Source organism: Lissotriton helveticus, chromosome 4_1 (assembly GCF_964261635.1).
Source record: "Lissotriton helveticus chromosome 4_1, aLisHel1.1, whole genome shotgun sequence".
Lineage (NCBI taxonomy): Eukaryota > Metazoa > Chordata > Amphibia > Caudata > Salamandridae > Lissotriton > Lissotriton helveticus.
The window spans coordinates 416001867-416028305 of record NC_136063.1 but is presented as its reverse complement, the minus strand read 5'-3'; the positions used below and the strand labels follow the sequence as shown (position 1 = coordinate 416028305).

The window sequence follows — 26439 nt, the reverse complement described above, 5'->3', positions numbered from 1 at the left end:
TATATATATATATCTCCCCCAACTTGGCTCAGCTTGGTTGACCCCTGGCGCTCTGTCACCGGTGCGTGTTCCTCGGCAGAGCCCCGCCGAATTCAATTTCCAAAAATACCCTCGCAGGCAATGAGCACGCACTCGAGAGAATCTTTTCTTTTCAATTCTTTATTGCACCAAAGTTCTTGCAGTTAGCTACCAACGCGTTTCACCGCCTACAGACTGCTTGATCAAGCCGTCTGTAGGCGGTGAAACGCGTTGGTAGCTAACTGCAAGAACTTTGGTGCAATAAAGAATTGAAAAGAAAAGATTCTCTCGAGTGCGTGCTCATTGCCTGCGAGGGTATTTTTGGAAAAAAAATATATATATATATATCATATCTAGAGAGATAGTAGCGAGCGCATTCAGTCCTATTTTTATGTCCAAGGCCGTCCCATTTTTCTTTAACGGTTTGATTAAACTGGTCACTCTGTCTCTGTTCGCTGACTCGGCGTTTTCTATATCTGATGTCTCAAACGTTCCTTCCGCGGGCTGACTGGTGCCAATTTCCATATTGGCGTTCTTTCGCTCACCTATGTTAGAGCCTTAATAATAATCCCAATTCAAAGATGGCCGCCATGTAACGTACATAGAGCGTTACAAGTTGTGTTCGTTTTTTTCCCTCTGGAGTCCTTTATCTCTTTTCTTGTACTGGCCTTCTTCGTGCCTGTTTGGTGCGTTCCTATGGAAACGGACGATACCATTTAGCATGTAAGGGGAGCGTGAAGGTGCTATACAAGATTAGAGGGCTTCGGTGAGAGACGTTGGTGCCTTGCGGAACTATAATAAGTGTGGGTAGGGCGGGGGCATAAATCACTCTTGAACTCTGATTTTCCAGCTTCGTCCTGAAGCTGATCAATTGAATCAGCGCAGTGTGTTGGAACTTCAATACTCCACTTCACGCAGACGCAAACTGTTGCTCACAACGACACAGGCCATCCAGAGGCTAGGCACAGACAGTACATCACCTTCCTATCCACAGGTAAGGCACAACCAGATTGTGGCAAAACCATTTCCAATAGAGGTGGCTGCCTCATTCAGTCCGCCTTTCCTTTCAATTTAGTTGGATCAGCTCGTGGAACAGTGCACGTGTGGTAGGCTTTTGTATTTATAAAGAGTGCCATTAATGTGTATGCATCGGGCCATTTAGTCACTTATTCTAGCATTTATACATGCAGTTAGTGTGTTCCGCCTTCCACATCTATGTTCATAAACGTCCATCCAAAGATCTATCAGTTTCTTCTTTTGCTTCTGGTATTGTCTCTCTGCATTATACCAAGTCCCAATTCGCCTGATTCTGAAAAGCTTTATAGCAACCCCCGGCATTCCAGCAAGCTGCCAACTAGTACTGCATTTGCCATTATAATAGTTACGGGTTTGGCCCCTTCCCATTCTTCTGATTATTTCTAATACATATATGAATACATTTGGCTAAAATAATAGGTCGCCTGTGGTTTGGTGGAAACTTTTTTTTGTTTATCTATTTATTTATTTTATTTTAAAGGTTTTTATATAGCGCTGGCTAGACCCGGAGGTATCATAGCGCTTTACATGAGCATCAGATCATAGTTACAGGTTACATCGTTACAAAGGTTACACAGTTATTAGAGCATGGCAACATAGTTACTTGTAAGGTCGAGATAAAACAAGCACAAATACGTAAGGGGAAAAGCAGGCAAGGGGAAAGATTCAGGGTAGGAGCTGGGGAAGTAGACAGGTAATGAAGGCAGGAAAGAGAAGGGGAGGGTGAAGGACACAGCATGGAAAGAGGAGGGGAAGGGCGACGGGGACACAAACCGGCAGACGAGTCAAAGCAACATCCAAAGTCCAGTAAGCTGTGATCCCGGGGGAAGTGGTATCGATTCTCTATCTCTGTTGCAGGAGGCTCCCTTTACGCAGTGGACTCTCTCAGAGGAGTCTCTGAGACTCCAAGGCCTACATACTGGATCCTTCCCCAAAAAGGGGAGAGGGAGTGCTTTGGCAAGGGGTGCCATACCATACCTCAGCTGTGAGTGGCTCCCTTGGCGCAGTGGACTCTCTCAGAGCGTTTGCTGCGACTCCAGAGTATAAATATTGGATCTTTCCCCAACAAGGGGAGAAGGAGTGCTTAGTCAAAAGGGCACAACGGATAGGGGGCTAGGCATGTTTAGAGATTCAGGGGAGAGGGGATAGGAGCTAGGGAATTAGATAAAGAGAGAAAGGTTACTAAATGGGAACATATTTAAATAATAAGTTATTATATAGCGCTGGCTAGACCCGAAGGAAACATAGCGCTTTACATGAGGAGCAATAATGTTGCAATTTACATCAGTTAAAAGTTACATATGTATCAAGGAAAGTATTTAAAGAACGTAGGGGACAAGGTGAATGGCTCAAGGAAGGGTAAGGGGATAGGGTAAAGGGGTAGGAGGAAAATAGGACATAGAGACGAGGGGAAAATCTGCCGACGGTCCGGCTTGGTAGGTGATGGCAGGGGGAGGGGGGGGGGGGAGTCCACAACCCATCCCCTCTTTAGCTATATGGTAGCTCCACCGGGCATCAGCCAAATCGCTTGGTCTCTACAGTCTGGGTTAACCCCTTCGACGCTCATGACGAGCTGGGCTCGTCATGCAGTAGCCTCCTGCTACGCTCATGACGAGCCCAGCTCGTCATGAATGTGCGAGGATCGCGAAATCCCAGCACAGCAGGGGAATTCCCATAGCATCCAAGAGGTTAAGTTCCGCAGGTTCCAAGTCCTGATGTGTAAGCAGGTTAGGGGATAGGTTCAAGGTCTGGTCAATGTCCAATTGTTGTCCCAGGGAAGTAAAACAACGTGGAGGGGACCACTATGGAAGCCATCTTGGGGTCAGGCATGGGACTGTACTGTACACTGGTGGCCATCTTAGGGTCAGGCATCTGGCAGTTAGAGTCAATATCCAGGACAGTGGCAGCCAGAGAATAACAAGTCCAGCGGGAACACACACCATCACACGCACAGACATGCACAAGCACTTACAAAATGTGAGCACACACTCTCATATGCGTACAAACGCACACACAGAAGCACATATACAGAAACATCCAAAAACGCAAGCACACATAAAATCCCATGCTCTAGTACAAAAAAACCCAAGTACATGCACACGCAAACATCATCACATGCAAAGACAAGCATAGGCACACACAAATGCGCTCACACTCTCATATACGCACAGACGCACACACACACACAAGCACACATACAGAAACTACCAAAAAACACAGGCACACATACAATCACATGCTCCAGAGCAAAAATACTCAAGGACGTACACACAGGTACATGCACACACACCATCACACGCACAGACATGCACAAGCACACACAAATGTGTGCACACACTCATTCTCGAACAGAGGGCGCACACAAGCAAGCATACAGAAACATCCACACGCACACAAACCAAAGATGGTTGGACAGAGAACGTTATTAGTGAAAATTAGTCAGTGAATAGAAACATCTGAGATGACAGGCATCCAGGTAGGCAGGCAATATTTGCAGTAACCGCAGTATCAGCAGACGAATAGATGCCCAGATATGACAGGCCAGACAGTTTCAACAGTCTCAGGCAGGCAGGGTGGAAATATCAGCAGTATCAGCAATATCAGTATCAACAATACCAGGCAGACAGGCAGGGAGTATTAGTAGTGTCAGCAATATCAGTATCAGCAATACTAGGCAGCACCAGGCAGCATCAGCAGTATCGGCAGTATCAACAGTAATAGCAGTGTGGTGAGTGAAGGTATTGGCAGGCTTTATCAGGTGGATACTAGAAGGTATTGACAGTCACTGGTGTTGACAGGCAGTGGTGTGTGAAGATATTAGCAGGCACTGATGTGAAGTCTATAGAGTTAGTGTATTTAGTGGCAATTATTGGCAAATATTGGCACACCCTGGCAAATATTGTCAATTAATGAACTGGCCACATGCCTATCACTTGTCTCTGATTTGCCTAGTAAACGTCTTCCATTTTGCACCATCTTCCATGTATCACACAGTCAGCAGATCCCAGGTAGTGGCACGAGCTTCAGCTGCTCCCCATACGGATATCCGTCATATGCGAAGTTAGCAGGCGCCTCCGGAGCACAAAGCCTCAATTGGCAGCCTCGAGCTTAAAGAAACAGTCGCGCTTCCCCTCCCAGGAACGAGGGAGCACCTTCGCCATTTTGGGGTCAGGTATCGCTGCAAGGAGAAAGTCCCAGCCACACGTCATATTTCACTCTATCCCTCCAGCAATGCTAGGAACAATAGCGGGTTGGAATGCAGGCACGCACCACTAGCGGGTTCAGCTGCGTGACAACAGCGCATTACAGGGTAAAAATTTGCGTTCTTATCGGGTTATACCTGCACAATCTCAAGGTCAGGCAGAACGGACTCTGTTGACAGGGCTGACCGCAATTACACCTCCGGATGTGATGTGTTTGAAAACAAAATATTAATAGTATTACAATTAAAGTCTTATTAAATTGAGTTTGTTGAATTATTCAGGGTTCAGTAAATAGAGTGTGTTTTATATAAATTTTGCCAGCAAATAAGCATCATGCTTACCTGCGAGCCCCCCTCTTATGGGATTGGGGAGGAGATGTAAGAGCTCTCTGTATTACTCTGAAAGATCCATTTATTAAGAAAGTGTAGATTACAGCAATACATTTTTTTTACACATTGGTAATGTAGAAAAGTTTCAAAAGATCATTGAGTGATGACTTAAATCCTGCAATACGTAAGGGACCTGATATTTTTCAGGCAAGGATTTAAGGCATTTAATAACTTTTTTCTTCATAACAGTTTCTCCATAATGAGCAAGAGATACTATTTATTTATTTATTTGCGGTATTTATAAAGCGCGACACTCATCCCAGGGGATATCACGGCGCTATGAACCAAGAGGGACTACTGAAGGCATATGCTGAAAGGTTACGTTTTGGGAAAGAGGTGTGTTTTCAGTTTTTTCCGGAACAGAAGGTAGTTTGTGGTGTGTCTTAGGTCGGTAGGTAGGTCATTCCACCTTTTAGCTGCCAGGTAAGAAAAGGCGCGACCGCCTGTTCTGACTTTATAGATTCGTTTGGGTTTGGCTAGAGCTAATTGACTCGACCGTAGATTCCTATTGGGAACATAGAACTCTATTTTCCCTTGAAGAATTGTGGGGCCAGTTTTATGTAGGGCTCTGTGCGCATGGCTGAGCAGTTTGTAGGCAGATCTCTGGCGCATCGGGAGCCAGTGTAGTTTTTTTAGGCATTCCGATGCCGAGTCTCGTTTGCCTTTATTGCAGACCAGTTTGGCCGCCTGATTTTGCAAGACCTGTAGGCGGGAGAATAGTTGTTCATTCATCCCATCGAATAGTGCGTTGCCATAGTTTAGGCGGCTAACCAGTAAGGCCTGTGTGACTGAGCGTCTACAGTCCAAGGGTATCCAGGGAAATATCCTCGCGAGCAGTTTTAATATAGCAAAACCCTTGCCCCAGAGGGAGCGGACATGATCCTTCATGGACATGGCGTCATCCATGATGATTCCCAAATTTCTAGCGTGTTGTTTGGGAGTGGGGGCCAATCCCAGTGAAGGTGGCCACCATGTGGCATCCCACATACGTTTGGCTCCACCGAACAGAAGAATCTCCGATTTGCCAGCGTTCAGTTTTAGACAATGGTTGTGCATCCATTGGGCCATCTCGGAGAGGCAGTCATGTAGCTTTTTTTTGGTTATCTCGGGCCCTTTGTTCATGGCCACCATCAGCTGTGTATCATCTGCGTAAGAGCAGATGCCAATGCCCCACTTCCTTCCAATGTCGGCCAAAGATGAAACATAGACATTGAAAAGAGTGGGGCTCAGTGAGGCCCCCTGAGGGACCCCACAGCTGATGGGGTTGGGTTTTGAGTGGAACTGGCCCATATGCACTGCCTGAGTGCGATTGCTTAAGAAAGATTGGATCCAGTTCAATGCTGTAGATTGAACTCCTTTACTCAGGAGTGTGTTCAGCAGGCAGTCGTGGGATACCGTATCAAACGCCGCTGACAGGTCAAGCAGTATCAGTGCCACTGCTCCACCTTGGTCGGTGGTGGATCTAGTTTTCCCACACTTTTTGGGTGGGCTTTAGGGTTGGGCCTCTCACCACTTTATACTCTTGTCCCAATCTAGTGTAGATTTGGATGCCAATAGGTCCTGCAGAATTTCCACAGATCATCTTGACTCCCTTTACTGCAAGAAACAAGTTGACCAGATAGTGAACCCAATGGTATATTCGGAACAAGGAGGGACATTATTTTACTTTTAGCTTCACATTGTTTTTTTCCCTTAAGATGGACCACCACTATAATAAACTAGAGACATGGACACCCTTAGTTTTCATTTTTGTATTTCACTGACTTTCATTCCAGTCTACACCTCCCAAGCCCCTTCACAACAGGTTTGCTATTGCGAAGCAATCAAAAGAACTCCTGCAAAGAGCTACCTTGAGGGGTCCGTTGGGCATGGCAGCACTGGCCCAAAGAGGTTCTGCCCGATGATGAAGCTTGCCACCAAGTTTGGTAGGTGAGGGCTCTTGCTTCTGAATGTAAATACTACACCAACCGCATCTCCCTGAGGATACACTAATGGTGTTACACTCATAGAAAATATTAGGAACTGCAACCTCCTTGTTTATTAGCTATATACAGGGGAGCGTGCATGCTGGACCTCAACTGCTCCCTGTCCCTCTCTTGTTGATGGTTACTTATTTCGACATAACTGAATAGAAATGCATTGATGTGAGGTTCATTCATTTGATGCCACCTGTTGACACAATTTTTGTTCAGTTCAGACAGTTTACATATTTGTAATGTAGACGTTTTTATTAAGATCCATGTGAATTTGGCACAGTTTGCCCACTTCTAGATGTAATAGATACTTGTGTAAAGCTAACTCCTTATAGATGTCATAGAAATGTGTGTTATGTTTAAGAAAAATCATATTCATAGTATGGCAATGCTATGTTTGATTACATGGAGTCGATTGAATAATATAAGGCAAAGTAAATGAAATATGTTTAAGAAAATGTTGCCTGCTAATAGGATGCTGGCTGTATATGATGCTATCTTTAGCCTACTAATAAGGTGCTGTCCGAAAAAGAGGCTAACGTCCGAATCGTCAATTAAGCACTATTGTTTTCAGTGTTTGACCCCAATGTGAACGCCCTTGGTGACGTACCAAAGGCCTCAGGAATTGGATAGCATATTTATGATAGTGATTACCAATGTTGTTTGCGGTATCCCACCAACACAGACCATGAATCAAATATAAGCTGGGATGAACAGAAACCTACTTTTCCCCCCTAAGTTTTTCCCCTTAAATCAGTTTTTCTTACAATTTTCTCTCTACCTACTTATCTGACGTATTAATAAGATTAATTTTATATGATCCGTAATGTGCCATGAGAGTGGCGCATTCATATAATTTATATCGAAGGAGCGAATTTGATTTCAGGGCACTTGGACCCAGAGGACTGCCACAACCAACCAGCTCCCCCGCCCACAGCCTCCAGCCGCCATATCACTCCTCGCGGCCCCCACTCCGCGGGAGCCGCTCGAAGTGAGCGAATTTGATTTCGGGGCACTTGGACCCAGAGGACTGCCACAACCAACCAGCTCCCGTCCACAGCCTCCAGCCGCCATATCACTCCTCGCGACCCCCGCTTTGCGGGCGCGCGACGGGCGAAGCCCGACTGAGCACGCTCGAGGACGGGACGGGCCCCCCCTCTTTGATTCTCCCTGCAAACTAAATAGTAAGGTCAGTATACTTTTAACTGATATCCAGGACTGCCTCTTAGTCGCTAAACTTTCCTAGTGCAACAAGTTACTGGAGAAATTGTTATTGTAATCGATAAAGGGAATGGCTGCAGCTAGCGTGGGGAACGGGAGAAAGTTGCTTTCTGGAGGAAGTATTGTGGGGACGTTGGACCAGTTTTTAGGGCTCGGACTGACTCCTCCCAGTGAAACTGGGAGGAGTTTCGAGAACTAATGTTAAAGGAGAAAAAAAAGAAGAAGTATCTCCTAGGGCCTTGGTGAGAGGAATTCCACACATTCCTTAGCGTTTACTGTCATCTGGTCAGTGATTCGTCTTCCTTGTGTTTTCGTTTTAATAGGCTTGAAGTGATAGGGTAAATGTAGTTTTGTTCCGCCATTTTGGGCATATTTCGTTCGTGCTCGCGCAAAGAAGTACATAAATTATAATTAGGAGCTGTCAGGGTGCCTCCGTTAGTGAACGGGCGCGTTCACAATTCTGCAGCGCTCAGCACGCAGCTTCCTTGTTGTATTAGCAGCTGCTTAATGTATGTCCGTTTTTCGAGATTATATTTTATCGGTTTTTTGAAGATTACATTTTATCATACTGTGTTGTTTTAAAATCTTGCAATTCAGCCACAGAAAGCAGAGAACCCCACGCGCCTTTATACCTGTAAGCAGACACTCGTCCTCCGTCACTAACCCTCCCAGACCTGAACTCCGTGCTAGTCCCTCCTGCACGGCCCCACCGACGCACCCAGTGTGCCTGAGCCCAGCAGCAAGCAGCCCCCAGCCGTCTATGAGTGGCTCCTTCCAAGCCTAATTTGTCAGATCCCGTTCTGCACAGCTGGGTGGGCAGCCCTCCAACAAATGGCAGCTGATAGCGACAAGCAGCAGGGAGGAGACACAACCCCCTCGGCAAAGCTGCCAGAGGCAAGTAGGCGTGGTATTTAGATGCCCTCTGCCACCCGGCACGGGCACAAATGGAGCTTTTTAAACACTGCTGAAAAGGTGAACGGGGCAAGAAGCCGGACGAACTCCGGATCAAGAATTCCACTGTATCAGCTGCAGCAATTCTACCATACCAGTCACAGTAGTACAATTATATATTGCGCACACTGATTCCACCCAGCTTTGTTCTGCAGAGACCTTGCCCTGATGCCCCAGAAAAATTCTTTAAACAGATTGTTTTCAATTGCGTTTTCCTTTGATTTAATTTTCTGAGTGGTGTGTGAGTGTCGATTACAGACAATTTGCAGAGAAATATGTTTGCTTTAACGTAACATCCATAAAAAAAGGTTATTTTAGATCTAAAACAGAACCACATGTGAGAAATGGGGGGGGGTCACAGAGATTACTTACAGTGATATTATTTCAAGATAATAATTTATTCTGCGTGCGTTGTTCGGGTGCAGGGGGAGGCTCTACGGACAGGAAAACATATTTAGACACAACTAAACAAAATCATGTATTCAGCCACAGAAACCCAAGGGCCCCACACGCCTTCCAAATTGTGAGCAGACACTCGTCCTCCGTCAATAACCTTCCCAGACCTGAACTCTGTGCTAGTCCCTCCTGCACGGCCGCATCCCAGTCCTTTACTTTACTTCAATATTGTTGTTATCTCCTGTATTGGGTATTTACTGGGTATCAGTGCTTCAAATGAAAAAAAAAATGTTGGTGCTTCTCAGAGGTGTGTTTCTTATAATTTATTGCAAAAGCTTTAACAAATTACCTCTAGCCTGGTGTCTGGGTTACACAGTAGAGAACCCACTGGATGAAGTGAACCCTACCCTTCCTGCCTGAGCCTCCTAACACTTACTCCGTACCTGTGAAATACCTCAGCGCTTAAACAATAAATGTACGAGCATTCTGTGCATTTAATCCCACCTGTGCCTTTTTCCTTGGCATCTTAAACCCCAGTGTTGGCCCCATGTTCAGTTTCAATCCTGGGCTCTCCATTGGCTCATTGTGTGATCGCTGTGAGGTTATGCTATCCTCCTCAAACTCTGTACCAGTTGGATTCAAGGTGAGGCGTCTGTAAAAAGTGGCCCCTGTACACTATACGTATGCCAGTGCCACAGAGCCTCTCCGAGGCCCCTTTTTGCCTCATAGGGATGCCATCCAAGGCGTTTGGGCACTTTTGTTGCTTTCCATTCCTTCTTTCCCTTTGTCGACAACCCATGTGTCCTCCGTACAAACCGGAATACAGACCACTCTATAAGCATTAGGTGCTGTTGAGTGCAGAGTGCTGTGTGCTGTTGAGTGAAGAGTGCTGTATGCTGTTGAGTGCAGAGTGCTGTTGGCTGTTGAGTGCAGAGTGCTGTGTGCTGTTGGGTGCAGAGTGCTGTGAGCTGTTCAGTGCAGAGTGCTGTTGAGGGCAGAGTGCTGTTGAGTGCAGAGTGCTCTAGAGTGCAGAGTGCTGTATTGTGCAGAGTGCTGTATTGTGCAGAGTGCTGTATTGTGCAGAGTGCTGTTGAGGGCAGAGTGCTGTTGAGGGCAGAGTGCTGTTGAGGGCAGAGTGCTGTTGAGGGCAGAGTGCTGTTGAGGGAAGAGTGCTGTTGAGGGAAGAGTGCTGTGTGCTGTTGAGTGCAGAGTGCTTTTGAGTGATGTGTGCTGTTGAGTGCAGAGTGCTGTTGAGTGCTGTGTGCTGTTGAGTGCAGAGTGCTGTACAGTGCAGAGTGCTGTACAGTGCAGAGTGCTGTACAGTGCAGAGTGCTGTAGAGGGCAGAGTGCTGTAGAGGGCAGAGTGCTGTAGAGGGCAGAGTGCTGTAGAGGGCAGAGTGCTGTAGAGGGCAGAGTGCTGTAGAGGGCAGAGTGCTGTAGAGGGCAGAGTGCTGTAGAGGGCAGAGTGCTGTAGAGGGCAGAGTGCTGTAGAGGGCAGAGTGCTGTTGAGGGCAGAGTGCTGTTGAGGGCAGAGTGCTGTTGAGGGCAGAGTGCTGTAGAGTGCAGAGTGCTGTGTGCTGTTGAGTGCAGAGTGCTGTGTGCTGTTGAGTGCAGAGTGCTGTTGAGTGCTGTGTGCTGTTGAGTGCAGAGTGTTGAGTGCTGTTGAGTGCAGAGTGCTGTTGAGTGCAGAGTGTTGTGTGCTGTTGAGTGTAGAGTGCTGTTGCGTGCTGTATGCTGTTGAGTGCAGAGTGCTGTTGAGTGCAGAGTGCTGTTGAGTGTATAGTGCTGTTGAGTGCAGAGTGCTGTGTGCTGTTGAGTGCTGTGTGCTGGTGAGTGCAGAGTGCTGTGTGCTGTTGAGTGCTGTGTGCTGGTGAGTGCAGAGTGCTGTGTGCTGTTGAGTGTAGAGTGCTGTTGAGTGCAGACTGCTGTTGAGTGCAGAGTGCTGTTGAGGGCAGAGTGCAGAGTGCTGTTGAGGGCAGAGTGCTGTGTGCAGTTGAGTGCAGATTGTTGTGTGCTGTTGAGTACAGAGTGCTGTTGCGTGCAGAGTGCTGTTGAGGGCAGAGTGCAGAGTGCTGTTGAGGGCAGAGTGCTGTTGAGGGCAGAGTGCTGTGTGCTGTTGAGGGAAGAGTGCAGAGTGCTGTTGAGGGCAGAGTGCTGTGTGCTGTTGAGTGCAGAGTGCTGTGTGCTGTTGAGTGCAGTGAGCTGTGTGCTGTTGAGGGCAGAGTGCTGTGTGCTGTTGAGGCCAGAGTGCTGTGTGCTGTTGAGTGCAGAGTGTTGTTGAGTGCAGAGTGCTATTGAGTGCAGAGTGCTGTTGAGTGCAGAGTGCTGTGTGCTGTTGAGTGCTGTGTGCTGTTGAGTGCTGTGTGCTGTTGAGTGCTGTGTGCTGTTGAGTGCTGTGTGCTGTTGAGTGCAGAGTGCTGTGTGCTGTTGAGTGCTGTGTGCTGTTGAGTGCAGAGTGCTGTTGAGTGCAGAGTGCTGTTGAGTGCAGAGTGCTGTTGAGTGCAGAGTGCTGTTGAGGGCAGAGTGCTGTTGAGTGCAGAGTGCTGTTGAGTGCAGAGTGCTGTTGAGGGCAGAGTGCAGAGTGCTGTTGAGGGCAGAGTGCCGAGTGCTGTTGAGGGCAGAGTGCCGAGTGCTGTTGAGGGCAGAGTGCTGTGTGCTGTTGAGTGCAGAGTGATGTGTGCTGTTGAGGGCAGAGTGCTGTGTGCTGTTGAGGGCAGAGTGCTGTGTGCTGTTGAGTGCATGCTGTTGAGGGCAGAGTGCAGATGCTGTTGAGGGCAGAGTGCTGTGTGCTGTTGAGGCCAGAGTGCTGTGTGCTGTTGAGTGCAGAGTGCTGTGTGCTGTTGAGGGCAGAGTGCTGTTGAGGGCAGAGTGCTGTTGAGGGCAGAGTGCTGTTGAGGGCAGAGTGCTGTTGAGGGCAGAGTGCTGTTGAGGGCAGAGTGCTGTTGAGTGCAGAGTGCTGCGTGCTGTTGAGGGCAGAGTGCTGTGTGCTGTTGAGGGCAGAGTGCTGTGTGCTGTTGAGTGCATGCTGTTGAGGGCAGAGTGCAGAGTGCTGTTGAGGGCAGAGTGATGTGTGCTGTTGAGGGCAGAGTGATGTGTGCTGTTGAGGGCAGAGTGCTGTGTGCTGTTGTGTGCAGAGTGCTGTGCGCTGTTGAGTGCAGAGTGCTGTGCGCTGTTGAGTGCAGAGTGCTGTGTGCTGTTGAGGGCAGAGTGCTGTGTGCTGTTAAGGGCAGAGTGCTGTTGAGGGCAGAGTGCTGTTGAGGGCAGAGTGTTGAGGGCAGAGTGCAGAGTGACTGTTCCAGAGAGAGCAGGGTATGCTTGTGCGCTTACACGGTGCACTGACACACAGGAGCTAAAACAAAGAACAGCTGAACACGTGTCTTGGGAGCTTCATTGAGGCAGCCGGCCCTCTGTGAGGGAAGCAGCAAGGAGGGGACGCCTCAACCAATCAAGCGCAACTACTCACAACCTACTGTACGATTAAAGCACAGGCCAAAGGGCAGAGCTAGGTCTTTTCGCATTACGTAGGGTGAGCAGTGTGTGAGTGTGTAGTGTGAGCAGTGTATGAGCGTGCAGGGTGAGCAGTGTGTGAGTATGCAGGGTTAACAGTGTGTGAGCGTGCAGGGTGAACATTGTGTGAGTGCAGAGTGCTGTTGAGGGCAGAGTGCAGAGTGCTGTTGAGGGCAGAGTGCTGTTGAGGGCAGAGTGCTGCGTGCTGTTGAGTGCAGAGTGCTGTGTGCTGTTGAGTGCAGAGTGCTGTGTGCTGTTGAGGGCAGAGTGTTGTGTGCTGTTGAGTGCATGCTGTTGAGGGCAGAGTGCAGAGTGCTGTTGAGGGCAGAGTGATGTGTGCTATTGAGGGCAGAGTGCTGTGTGCTGTTGAGTGCAGAGTGCTGTGTGCTGTTGAGTGCAGAGTGCTGTGTGCTGTTGAGTGCAGAGTGCTGTGTGCTGTTGAGGGCAGAGTGCTGTGTGCTGTTGAGTGCAGAGTGCTGTGTGCTGTTGAGTGCTGTGTGCTGTTGAGGGCAGAGTGCTGTTGAGGGCAGAGTGCTGTTGAGGGCAGAGTGTTGAGGACAGAGTGCAGAGTGACTGTTCCAGAGAGAGCAGGGTATGCTTGTGCGCTTACACGGTGCACTGACACACAGGAGCTCAAACAAAGAACAGCTGAGCACGTGTCTTGGGAGCTTCATTGAGGCAGCCGGCCCTTTGTGATGGGAGCAGCAAGGAGGGGACGCCTCAACCAATCAAGCGCAACTACTCACAACCTACTGTACGATTAAAGCACAGGCCAAAGGGCAGAGCTAGGTCTTTTCGCATTACGTAGGGTGAGCAGTGTGTGAGTGTGTCGTGTGAGCAGTGTATGAGCGTGCAGGGTGAGCAGTGTGTGAGTATGCAGGGTTAACAGTGTGTAAGCGTGCAGGGTGAACATTGTGTGAGTGCAGAGTGCTGTTGAGGGCAGAGTGCAGAGTGCTGTTGAGGGCAGAGTGATGTGTGCTGTTGAGGGCAGAGTGCCGTGTGCTGTTGAGGGCAGTGTGCTGTGTACTTTTGAGTGCAGAGTGCTGTGTGCTGTTGAGTGCAGAGTGCTGTGTGCTGTTGAGGGCAGAGTGCTGTGTGCTGTTGAGGGCAGAGTGCAGTTGAGGGCAGAGTGCTGTTGAGGGCAGAGTGTGTGTGAGTGTGTAGTGTGAGCAGTGTATGAGCGTGCAGGGTGAGCTGTGTGTGAGTATACAGGGTTAACAGTGTGTGAGCGTGCAGGGTGAACATTGTGTGAGCGTGCAGGGTGAGCAGTGTGTGAGCGTGTAGGGTGAGCAGTGTATGAGTGTGAGCAGTGTGTGAGTGTGTAGGGTGAGCAGTGTGTGAGTGTGTAGGGTGAGCAGTGTGTGAGTGTGAAGGGTGACAGTGTGTGAGTGTGCAGGGTGAGCAGTGTGTGTTTGCAGGGTGAACAGTGTGTGTTTGCAGGGTGAACAGTGTGTGTTTGCAGGGTGAACAGTGTGTGTGTGCAGGGTGAACAGTGTGTATTTGCAGGGTGAACAGTGTGTGTTTGCAGGGTGAACAGTGTGTGTTTGCAGGGTGAACAGTGTGTGAGTGTGCAGGGTGAACAGTGTGTGAGTGTGCAGGGTAAACAGTGTGTGAGTGTGTAGGGTGAACAATTCCAATCCAAACCACATAATTCCACTACACACCACATGCATACACTCCATAACACATGGCTAAAAGACATTGCCATTTACAATGCCATTAGCTCTAACTCAAATAAATCCGAGACCTATTGCATTTCCAATGCTTGTTAATAAGGGCATCATCAGTGCTGCAACGTGAAATTGATTTAACAGAAAAGAGGCTATAAGTGGAGCCGATTTTTGACAAGCGGTCGTCACTGGGTAGACTGGCCAAGGTACCATCACCAGTTTCCCATTCAACGGCCCAGATGTCAGCACCAGTGTCCTCAGTAACGTCCCACGTAACATCACCAGCGGCTCCAATAATGGCTGATAATATGCATGCTGGTTCCTCTGGCGAGGGTAATCAATCCCCAGAACTAGTTGGCAGGTCGCCCAGTCTTACAGCGACGGTATTAACTGACCCATGCAATCTCCCGCAAAGCTCAGGAACAACCAGATCGGGTCTGCCAATTCGGACAGCATCTAGCACCAAATCGGGGACTACTAACCAGGTGCCTGATGCTGTAGTTAAAAGAAAGCGTGGAGGAACCGCATTAACTAACAGAAAAGCAAAAATGCAGAAACATGGCAACCCCGAGAGCAACCAAATCGTAGCTGATCCGGACTTACCACAGCCAACTGTAAACTGGCATTCAGGATATTGATGATACGATTCCTCCCGAGAATGGGGGTGACTTTTGGGCTAAGTTGGAACACATTTTCACGGAGACTTGCCTCCCTATCTATGAAAGACTGAATTCTATTGAACACAGACTTTCTCATCTTGAATCGTTGTGTACTACAGTACAGGGTGTGGAGGGCAAGCGGGGTGTGGATTGTGTTAGCAATGGCCAGGGACTCCCTAGGCTAACAAATGTAGGGTGCCAGCATGTAACCCCGTTGGCAACAAATGTCATAATGGCTTTGCCACCCCCAACTGTTCCACTGGGCGAACACCCTAATACGCTTACTGTTCCTGTTGTACCTAACGTCCTAACAATAGATATGAACAGGGAGGGCTGGGGGGACATGTGGGTTTGTAGGCTTGATCAATTAACAAATATGGCAAAGACCCCTGATGTATGTAAGACTGTGTTACCTCGCTTAGACCTACCACCCGAGTCTATACCCTATGTGGTGGTCTTAGATGGGGTCCCTACCTTGAGCCAGGGAAAAACGGAAGCCTACAGTGAGCTTAAAAACAAATGTATCCACTGGCTAAACTATAATAGGCCTCTCCCTAATCAGGGATCTAGTGAAATTCTATTTGCTAGACGTGTAGACTGGGTGGGGTCCAGGGCGAAAAGTCTACAGGGTGATTGCATTGTCATCAACTTCAGGAACAGGTGGGCTGTTAAGCACATCTGCGATTGGGAGGCAGGCAGGACAGAAACGCAAATAAAATCCCTTCCCCTAACCTATTTCTGTCCGGTTGCCTCTAGTAATCTTTATTCTGAATCTAATAGGAGAAGGCCGGTCGGGGGGGATAAGGAAAATTGGGGTGGAAATGTCCTTCCCGGCAACGCAAACTGGAAGGGATCTCACTATTGTTCCTCGGCACTTGATACGTTTTACCACAATAACAGATTTAGTGTCCTGAATTTAGTAGACTGACGGTCGAGGTGTAGATTGCCCTCACCCACCAAAGTAGATAACAAGAGCCTTCTAGAGGTCAGGGCCGGCTTTCAAGAGATGAAGCGTAACATTCTCCAGTATGTCTTTTTGGGAGGAGAGAACATTTTCATGACAACAAATGGAATCAACAGGGGGATTTCTTCTAGCAGGTGCAGTGGGCTCCCACCAACACCAATAAAGGGGATGGGAAGGAGTCCTACAAAAAAGGTAGGGGCTAGAGGCAGACCACCTAGGAAGAGTGGGGCTAGTTGTGAGACGGGGGAGGGGACGCACACAAAAAAGGCCGACCCACTACCAGGATTAACTAGCTGTAGTATTAATGGGAGGGCTACGGCAGGGGAGGTAAACTGCAACATTAACATTCTTTCCTGGAATGTGGTAGGGATAAAAAACAAACTAATATGCCAATATGCTACTTTCAACATACTAGCAACGACGAGGGGTAGGGGTAGACAATCAGGTGGGCTAAGCATCTGGGTGGGTACGCACCTGGGTGCTAAAGCAGAACAGCTGCAAACAAACTCACTTGATATACAATGTGTTCTCCTAACCCTTTTGTCAAAAAAATACATAGCCCTAATCAATATCTATTCCAGGCCAACCCAGAGCGGGCAAGAGTCTAGTGTTATTGAAGAACTGAGAGAATACATACTGACCCTTGACCAAGAGTACATTGTAATAATAGGGGGCGATTTCAATTGTCAGTTTGAACCCCTCAGTAATATGGGTTTAGATGATCCAGATGCTGAGAACCAGTACTAGAATATTCCGGAACCCCTGATTCCACCGGTTAAAGCATGGACGCCGTTGGTCCTACAAATGAATTCACTCACTCCCTTTCCCTGAGGTCTTGCAACGGGAGACTAAAATCTGATAGTCCTGGCCTATCGACATTTAATAGAGAAGGGCAAACATCCATCATAGACTACATCATGATCGAATCTATATCTTGGGACAGGGTTTTGGATTTTCAGATCCAACAGCGGAAAGACAGTGACCACAACGCTCTGGTAATGACACTTAAGCCAGGGAGCTGGGGCCTGTCAAACTACCAAATAGAGCCCGACCCTGTACAACAACTTCCCCTGCTATTTAATAACAGAAGCAGAGTAAAAGTACCCCATATAGTGGGTTCACCAAACAAGATAGCACACATTTATCAGCAGGCTGTGCCGTATCTTAGTGAAATGGCTGGGGCTGGGATTCTGGGTTTCCAAGTGGGGTGGGACACAAGGCCAGTTGAAATTCACAACCAACTGACCTCCAAAATGTTTGAGGTATTTTTTCCAGAGGGGAGCACCAAGGAAAAACCGGTTCTGACCCTCCCATGGTACAATGCCAATTGTCACAAGAAGAAAAGAGATCTAATTGAAGCTATTAAGGCCAAGGATGAGCCAAGGATTAGGGAACTCTGTTTGCAGTACAAGCAGGTGATCCAACAGGAAAGAAAGATCTGGGAGGCTGACAAATGGGAAGACCTGAGAACAGCTCTACAGTACAAGGATTCGAAATCCTTCTGGGCAATAGTTAGTAATGGGGGGAGGGAGGATAGAACAGCAGTTACCCCTAACATAGTTCCAGCAGCATGGGAAGCCCACTTCGGAACCCTGTATGCATCCTCGGGCAATGACGTTATAGCTCCTACAATCCAAGGCGCCCCCATGAGCATCGATTGGGGGGGGGGGGGAGGGTGCAGGAGATTTCCATTATTGAAGTGGAATCTGCTATCGCCAAGCTTTTACCTAACAAAGCGCCTGGGCTTGACAAACTTCCAGGGGACCTATTTTGGTCAGAACCGAAAATATGGGCCCCCTATCTCTGTGTCCTGTTTAATTCCATCTTAATGGGGATTGACCCGCCAGATACCTGGCGTGGTGCAGAGATAATTCCCATCCACAAAAAAGGCTGCCCCCTGCTACCTTCTAACTACAGGCCTATTAGCCTAATAGACATAGCTCAGAAGCTGATGGGACGAATAATCCTGGAAAGAATCCAGGCCTGGGAAGGGGAAAATGAGATTTTGAGTACTCTCCAGGCCGGATTCAGAATGAGCACGTCAACCATCGACCAGATATGCCGACTCCAGGTCCTCTATTGGAAAACAGTGAGTGTGGAGGGTGGCAGCCTCTACCTCATCTTTGTGGACCTGAGGTCTGCATTCGATCTGGTCCCTAGGGATAAATTGTGGAGAGTTCTCCTCGATCTCGGTATCCCACTATACCTCCTGGATGTGCTAAGAAGGCTCCACGCAGAAACGTTTGCCCAGGTGAGATGCGGGAAACATGGAGAATTGTCAGCCCGTTTCCCGGTACAAAGGGGGGTGCGCCAGGGGTGCGTACTGGCCCCTACCCTCTTTACTTTATTTATTAATGGGCTTATAGATTACTTAATAAGCGTCAAGGACATCGATGCCCCCAAGACTAGCCTCAGGTAGGGTACCGCACTGATGTTCGCGGACGACACTTTGTTGTTGTCCAGGACATCAATGGGCATCCAACGCACCCTGGATGGCTTTGCAGGTTTCTGTGCGCTAAGAGGTCTGGAGATAAATGTATCCAAAACTACATTTATGATCTTTAATCCTCCAAGGCAGACCCGCCCAAACCTAGTATTGAATGGCATACCCCTAGAGAGAGTAAAGACCTTTGAATATCTAGGTATTACTCTCGAGGAACACCTGGGATGGGATGCCCAAGTAGTTAAGTCCACCTTAAAGCTGATTCAAACGGTGGGTGGGTTATCAAAAATGCATAGAGTATCTGTCTACAAGCTTGCCGCTCCAGTCATAGAAATTTACAAAGTACAAGTGAGAGCAGCTACTATATATGGGGCAGAACTTTGGGGGCATTGTAGGCCTACAAGTTTAACCAGGGTCGAACACTCATTCATGAGGAACCTATTAGGATTGCCAGCTAATACCCCATTAGTGCCTCTCAGGCTGGACATAGGGTTACTTCCTGTGGAGGAGGAGGTGGCATTAAGGCCACTTACCTACTGGAGAAGACTTTGGTCTGTCCCAGAATTGGCCTCCTATCGAAATGAGTTCAGGGATGTGTGGGCTGTAATTAGAACTAAGAAAATCCCGTGGCTAACTCACATTAAGGAGCTTTGTGGCAGGATTGGCTTACCAGAGATCTGGGGGTCACCTGAAGTATCATGCCCAGACCTCTCTAGGGCAGATTTGGTATACCAGTATAGGCACCAAAATCTACTGGCTCTTCATGCCAACTCCTCAGCGGGTAGACTGACTTCTTAGTTCCTTCAAATAAAAGAGGAGTACAAAAAGGAGGACTTCTTTGACCTGATCTATCCAGCATCGGCAAGGAAGTTGTACATGCAATTTAGAATGGGTTGTCTGCCGCTCATGTCATTTACTAAATCAAATCAAATCAAATTTAGCTTTATTCGATTTATCTGGAGAAATCATAAAAGCATACAAATACATTTTATACAACAACTTAAAAAGTTTTCCCCAGCGAGACATTTATAAAAAGACTATAAAACAATTTTCCATTTATAAAAAGTCAATGATGAAAATAAAAATATGGCTGGAAGCCTCGTGTTAAAGCGGCTAATAAAGTTTAAACATGTAAAATTTACATCATAGAGTTTCTGTATTTCATCACTGACGTTAAAAAGCGAGAAACAACAAAGATGACATACACCTCATCAAGCAAAAGTAACTTCAGATATGCATCTTTACATGTTCTTATGCCCCACCGTTTAAGCAACGGTAAGAGGAACAATTTTCTTGGGGCAGAATACAGGTTACAGAAGAACATAATGTGAATATTACTTTGGGATGAATGATCATCGCATGGGCAAATTAGATTCGACGAAATCCAATCGTTTTGTTTTGGAAGAGTGACCATGCGGAAGAAAGTGCCTAACCGCAGCCTAGTAAGAAGCATACGAGGATAAGGTGCAGTTTCAATCCTGAGGTACAGTTGTAAACCTTCATTAGGGGTAATTTTTTGGTAACTCAGGGTGGTATTTTTGAGTTTCTCGGTGTCCCATCTGACACTTTCTAGGTGAGTAATTAAAAGTTTTTTGAGCGCTGGCCTAGACAGATGTTCTAGGGACTCTGGGTCATCATAATATTCAGGATGTCCAATTTTTGAGAACATCAGCCGGACGTGGCGTAACCATTTGATTTTGGGTGCCGCATCCAGGTGCAAACAGTCCGTGATGAGTTCTCTATTAAATTGGCATTCCGTAGTGGTCCAGATTTTGTGCCAGAGCAAACACGGTGATAGCTTTATAGTGTCGCTAAGGTATTTAAGGCCAGACTCAATATGGGTAATAAAAGTTGAAGTAAATTTACTCACACCTAGTAAATAACGAATAAAAAGATTCTCACAAGTTTGAAGTGAGGACACATTTTCAAAGCCCCATAGGCCTGCACCATAAGTGACTGTCGCTACACACTTAGCTTGGTAGATCTGTAACATCTCGGCAGTTGGTTTGCCCCCAATTTTGGCTGCAAAGGTTCTCAGGGCCCCAATAGCACGAGTAAAGGCAAGCTTCCTAGCAGATACTGCATGTTTCCAAGCTCCTTTCCTCTCGAATACAACACCCAAATAGCAAAAAGTGTCTGTACTCTCAATTCTTTGCTCGTCAAGATGTATCGAGCATTGTGGCTTTTTGTTTTTTTGGGTGCATGGCATGGAGAAAGTTTTAGAGATGTTCACTTTCAGATTTCTTTTCCCCATGTAGGATGAGAATTCAGTTACCGCTCTTTGCAACCCTACCTTGGTCCTGGACATAATTGCCGCGTCGTCGGCATATAATAGGATGGGTACAGGCCTACCATTAACGGCTGGGTAGTCACTTGGCTGATTTATTAGATGCTCTACAATAGAGTTAATATAAAAACTAAATAGAAGGGGCGCAAGTATGCAGCCTTGCCTGACCCCTCTATTTATGGCAAATTTCTGAGTACATTGCCCCTGGGTCCCGAACCTCACTCTTGCACCGGCATCTCTATACAGTTCCTTAATAAAAACGACAATGGTAGGATCCACCCCAATGTGTTCCAATGTTGACCAGAGCTGCAGATGATCCACACAATCAAATGCTGAGCTAAGGTCAACAAATGTAACAAACAGGTCCCCTTTTTTGGCCTCGGTATATTTGGACATCAATAGAGAGAGATTTAAGCATTGTTCCTGGGTACCCAGTCCCTTTCGGAAGCCGTATTGGAGTTCCGAGATGACCTTTTTTTCTGTCTCCCAGTGCTGAATTCTCTTAAGGACGATCCTTCCTGCGATTTTCATGAGGCCGTCCAGTAAGGATATAGGACGGTAGCAAGCAGGATCGTCCCTGTTTCCCTTTTTAAAAATGGGCACTACAATTGCGTCTGACCAGGTGTTAATTAAGCCGCATTTGTTTCCCATATTTAAAACGTTAGTTAACAGGGGAGCCCAAAATTCAAGATTTGTTTTATAAAGATCCACTGGTGTGTGGTCGGGGCCAGGGGCTTTCCCAGAGGGGCTTTCCTTGATTGCATTTTCAACTTCTGAGGTGGTAAAAACCAGATTAATTGGGTATGGAGATGCTGGGTGGTCACTTAACAGATAATCCTGTGTTTGTTTATTCGCGGATGGGATTACCTTTTGGTAATTCTTGGTGTCCCCCTGGCTGTTGGTGTAAAGTTTGGCATAGTGTTCTACCCAGAGCTCTGCCGTGATTGCTACATCCATGCAGTTGTCCGTATCATTGGTGTTATATACTGATCTTATGACTTTCCAGAAGAGGTTAGTGTCCTTGTTCCTGGCAGCTTCCCCCAAAGCTTCCCAGGCCTCCCTTTTCATCGTTGCTTTCCGATGATAAATTTCCCTCCTGTACTCTCTTCTGGCCTCGGAAATTTGAAGCCTATTTCTCGGAGTGGTGTTTAAAGCTTTCTTCAGGTTCTTTAGGGCGACTGTGCACCTGGAATCAAACCACCCGCCTGCATGTTTCCCCTTCTTTTTGTAGCTCTTGGTTAGATGATTTTTTATGTACAGTTGGATATTAGCAAAAGCTGCCATAATCGCCTTGGGATCAATATCTTCCTCTAAGCAGACAGATATGTCTGCAAAGCAAGATGATATGAAGTTGTGAAAGAAGATCATGGGGTTCAATTTCTCCCACTTTATCACATAGCCATTTATCTTTGTTAAGGTAACCTCTAGTGGATAAAGTGTACCGCTAGATTCCTTGGCTTTCTCATCTGAGAGCCTAAGCCCAAAGGTAATAGGGTAATGATCGCTCATTGGGTCGACCCCTATCTCCCAAAAAGTTAGAAAATTGGGTTTAGTGGGGGATATCAATGCAAAGTCGATTGTCGTTTCACAGCCTCTTCCATTGTATGTTGGGGCAAAGGGAACTGGGGGGGAGCATGCCTGATTAACGAAGGTGAGATCAAAAGAGAATATAATACTGTTTAGGAGAGACCCCAGATTGGTGTGTGAGAAGTGGAGAGGGCCATCCTCCTCATGATCTGTAAGGCCGCACAAACCTAGCTCAGAAGATGGGCAGATGGCACAGTTAAAATCTCCCACCCAGAGAACTGTATGGTCTCCCGTATTTTGATCCCTTACTTTATGGATGTGATTAGACATTTTATTCAAAATCAATTCCATTTCGTTTGCTGGCATGTTATTATAAAAGTTCACCAGTATAATCTTTTGTGTGGTGCCCCATTTAAATGAAAGAATTTGGAAATATTGGTCAGAGTGGAAGTTATATACCTTTATATCCCCTACATTCGAAGTGTATATGCACAAACCCCCTTTATTTCGACCCTGTGGAGAAGGCACAGCGGGTGAGTGAAATGTTCGATACCCCATAATGTGCCTTTCCTCTGCAAGCCAAGTTTCTTGCAGGCAGAGTATACCATGCTTCTGCACGGTCTCCAACCAGGGTGTGTGCATGATCTTTTTGCCCAGGCCTGCTACGTTCCAGGATAACAGTGAGTGCTTTAGTTCTCTAGCTTCCTGGTGTGTTTGTCCCTCGTTCCCCATTACGCCTACCGGGGCTTGGAAATATGCCCTATCTAGATGTTGTGTGGCCCGCACTGATAGGGGGCGATGGAGAGAGCAGGGTTGTTCCACCACCAAATGAGTTGGATTGTTGACATTAAGTGGTGATTTATCACTACTACTGCCATTCATTGAGTGATTTTGGTCGCTCGACCGGGGTGGGAGATCAATGGTTCCCAGTCAATCCACCTGATCTAGGCATTCAAACCTGTTCATAGTGGGTGCTCCTTCCCACCAGCTGTTAGTGGGTTGCCATCCCTGCCCGTGCCCCTTCCCTCTCTGATTGTGGGCTATAGTCCAGGCCCCAGGACACTCTACTACCTGTTTAGGAGGGTAAAAAAAGGTAAGGGGTTTAGTGACAATGGCTTGTTTGGTCGCATATGGATCCCATGTGGTAATGAGATGGGCAGTATGGGGGTCTGCAAATGACACCACGATGCAGTCTCCTGGTATTGATTTATAAGTGCGACCCACCCATGGGACTCTCCTGGCCATTAGGACCCTACCCCTGTTGTTGTGAGGGAGCTGCCTATTAACATTTAGCCAGTGGATCACTTTGTTCTTTAAGGACCACTGGGTTTCCACAGTGTCAGTATCAAGCGGAGGAACCCCAGCCAAGATAACAACGTAGGGGCCGGCCTCAGGAGGGAGGTCAATATAGCCTCCGCGAAAGTTCTGATGATTTTGGTGTAGGTAAGCTCTACGCTCTAAAAGGGGAGTGATAGGGTTGCTTGCCTTCTGGTCAGCTCTGGAAGAAGATTTGGGCTGCACCTTTTTTATGTAGGATTCTTTCTCAGATGTTGGTGGATTAGATGATGGGGGGTCAGCGACCTTTGCAATTGTCCGGGGTTTAGGGATTGGAATAGGTTTGGGTAATGGGGGGGGTAATGATGAGGACAGAATTAAGGGGGCATGGGGTGCCTCCTTAGAGGCTTGGGCCATTTGAGTGCCAGTGTCACCGGCTGGTACAGATTGGATGCCATCATTTATAGCCTGAGGAGCGCCCTCGGTGATTTGAGGATATGTTGCTTCTAGCTGTTTTAGGCTAAGTGTGGCCAGGGATACTAGGGTCTTGTCCATTTCAAGAAGGTGATTCTCAATACGTGACAGCCTGAGTTCAAAAGGTGTCAATAATTGTTTTAAGGTAGCCCAGACTGTTTTGAGAAAGTCATCATCATGACCCGCTTTATCAGTGTCCTTCCCTAGCTCATTTTGCCCTCCCCTTGTTAAGTTATCCCCAGGGACGACAGAATTCTCTAAAACAGGGGCAGTAACAGAGTTAGAATAAGTAAGATTACTATCACCCCCTGCTAACTGAATAGGTGGAGGTGGTATTTGTTTAGGCTCCCCTGTATAAGGCAGGGTTCTTCTGTGATTGAAGAACTGCTGCCTTGCAATTTTTGCTCTCTTGCGAGCATGGACAAGTTTTGCATAATTTTTCTTTTTCAGGCCTTGGCGATGTAGGTTTTTGCTTTTTATTACAGAAAAAGAGGGAGCTGGAATGTCTGTCCAATTGGTAAGATTTCCCTGTTCAGTAGACAATTTGCCCTCACTAGATTTGGAGATCGTGGGTGAAAAAATAAAAGAGGAGTCTAATGATAAGGGAGAGGAGGGAACAGGGGGGTGATGAACGTCAGCGAGAATCAACAGGGGGGGGGGGCATGAAAGCTGTTGGGGGGATACAGCCGACGCAATGTTTCCCAAGGAGGATTTTTTAGAGTTAGTGAATGTTTGGGAGAGTCTGCGGGCAGCATCTAACTCGATAGAAACCCTCTTCTGCATTTTTGTTATTTCGGCATCTATGGCCAAGTTAGTTTTTACTAAAAAATCATCCAAGGTACCATTTGTCTTAGTTAAACCCAGTGCAGTCTTACTGCGACTCCCCCGAGTACACATAATGTATGACAGTTATAATTTCTGTGGAGTACTCACTAGTCTCAGAGTCCTGGTACAATAAGAATGGCTAGAACCAAGGGGGGTGGGCCAGGCCAGTCCTCTTAGGCCTCGAACGGCCTCAAACGGTCCCGCCCTTGTCCCGGGCTTCTCCCGGCGCCCTCCCGCGCGCTCCCGCGCAGCGGGGATGTTAGTTCACTTTTATGCCTATGAGATTAGTGGATGAGGGGGTGGAGCCGGCAGGGAGAGCAGCCCAGGTGGTGACGGGCGCGCGGGGACTCCTGGTCCTTGGAGTCCCCCGCTGGAAGCTCGCAGCCCTGCCGGTCAGCGGGAACGCCCAGCCCCTTGAAGAAAAGTGCAGAGTGACAGCCGCAGCTAACCGCGCAGCGGGACCCGCGAAGCGGGTCCGGCCAGTTGTAGCGGCAGCAGCGGCAGCAGGCAACAGGGTCACAGGAAATCCGAGGTGAGGCTAAAGTCCGTGAAACTTGCCAAGGGAATCAGCTCGCAGGGTTTTCAGCCGGTGCTTAAAACAAGGTAGGGTGGGGGTGGAGCCGGCAGGGAGAGCAGCCCAGGTGGTGACGGGCGCGCGGGGACTCCTGGTCCTTGGAGTCCCCCGCTGGAAGCTCGCAGCCCTGCCGGTCAGCGGGAACGCCCAGCCCCTTGAAGAAAAGTGCAGAGTGACAGCCGCAGCTAACCGCGCAGCGGGACCCGCGAAGCGGGTCCGGCCAGTTGTAGCGGCAGCAGCGGCAGCAGGCAACAGGGTCACAGGAAATCCGAGGTGAGGCTAAAGTCCGTGAAACTTGCCAAGGGAATCAGCTCGCAGGGTTTTCAGCCGGTGCTTAAAACAAGGTAGGGTGGGGGTGGAGCCGGCAGGGAGAGCAGCCCAGGTGGTGACGGGCGCGCGGGGACTCCTGGTCCTTGGAGTCCCCCGCTGGAAGCTCGCAGCCCTGCCGGTCAGCGGGAACGCCCAGCCCCTTGAAGAAAAGTGCAGAGTGACAGCCGCAGCTAACCGCGCAGCGGGACCCGCGAAGCGGGTCCGGCCAGTTGTAGCGGCAGCAGCGGCAGCAGGCAACAGGGTCACAGGAAATCCGAGGTGAGGCTAAAGTCCGTGAAACTTGCCAAGGGAATCAGCTCGCAGGGTTTTCAGCCGGTGCTTAAAACAAGGTAGGGTGGGGGTGGAGCCGGCAGGGAGAGCAGCCCAGGTGGTGACGGGCGCGCGGGGACTCCTGGTCCTTGGAGTCCCCCGCTGGAAGCTCGCAGCCCTGCCGGTCAGCGGGAACGCCCAGCCCCTTGAAGAAAAGTGCAGAGTGACAGCCGCAGCTAACCGCGCAGCGGGACCCGCGAAGCGGGTCCGGCCAGTTGTAGCGGCAGCAGCGGCAGCAGGCAACAGGGTCACAGGAAATCCGAGGTGAGGCTAAAGTCCGTGAAACTTGCCAAGGGAATCAGCTCGCAGGGTTTTCAGCCGGTGCTTAAAACAAGGTAGGGTGGGGGTGGAGCCGGCAGGGAGAGCAGCCCAGGTGGTGACGGGCGCGCGGGGACTCCTGGTCCTTGGA

At 48.2% G+C, this 26439-nt stretch overlaps 1 protein-coding gene across 1 annotated transcript in view; it reads left to right on the top strand.

Annotated features, from left to right (window-relative positions):
• Positions 1-861: 861 nt before the first annotated feature.
• SPAG1 (sperm associated antigen 1) overlaps positions 862-26439 on the top strand; it is a 906455-nt gene continuing 880877 nt past the window's right edge. The window contains exon 1 of the mRNA XM_078686952.1: positions 862-1012. The gene's annotated coding sequence lies outside the window, so the exon portion shown is untranslated. The remainder of the gene's footprint in view (positions 1013-26439) is intronic.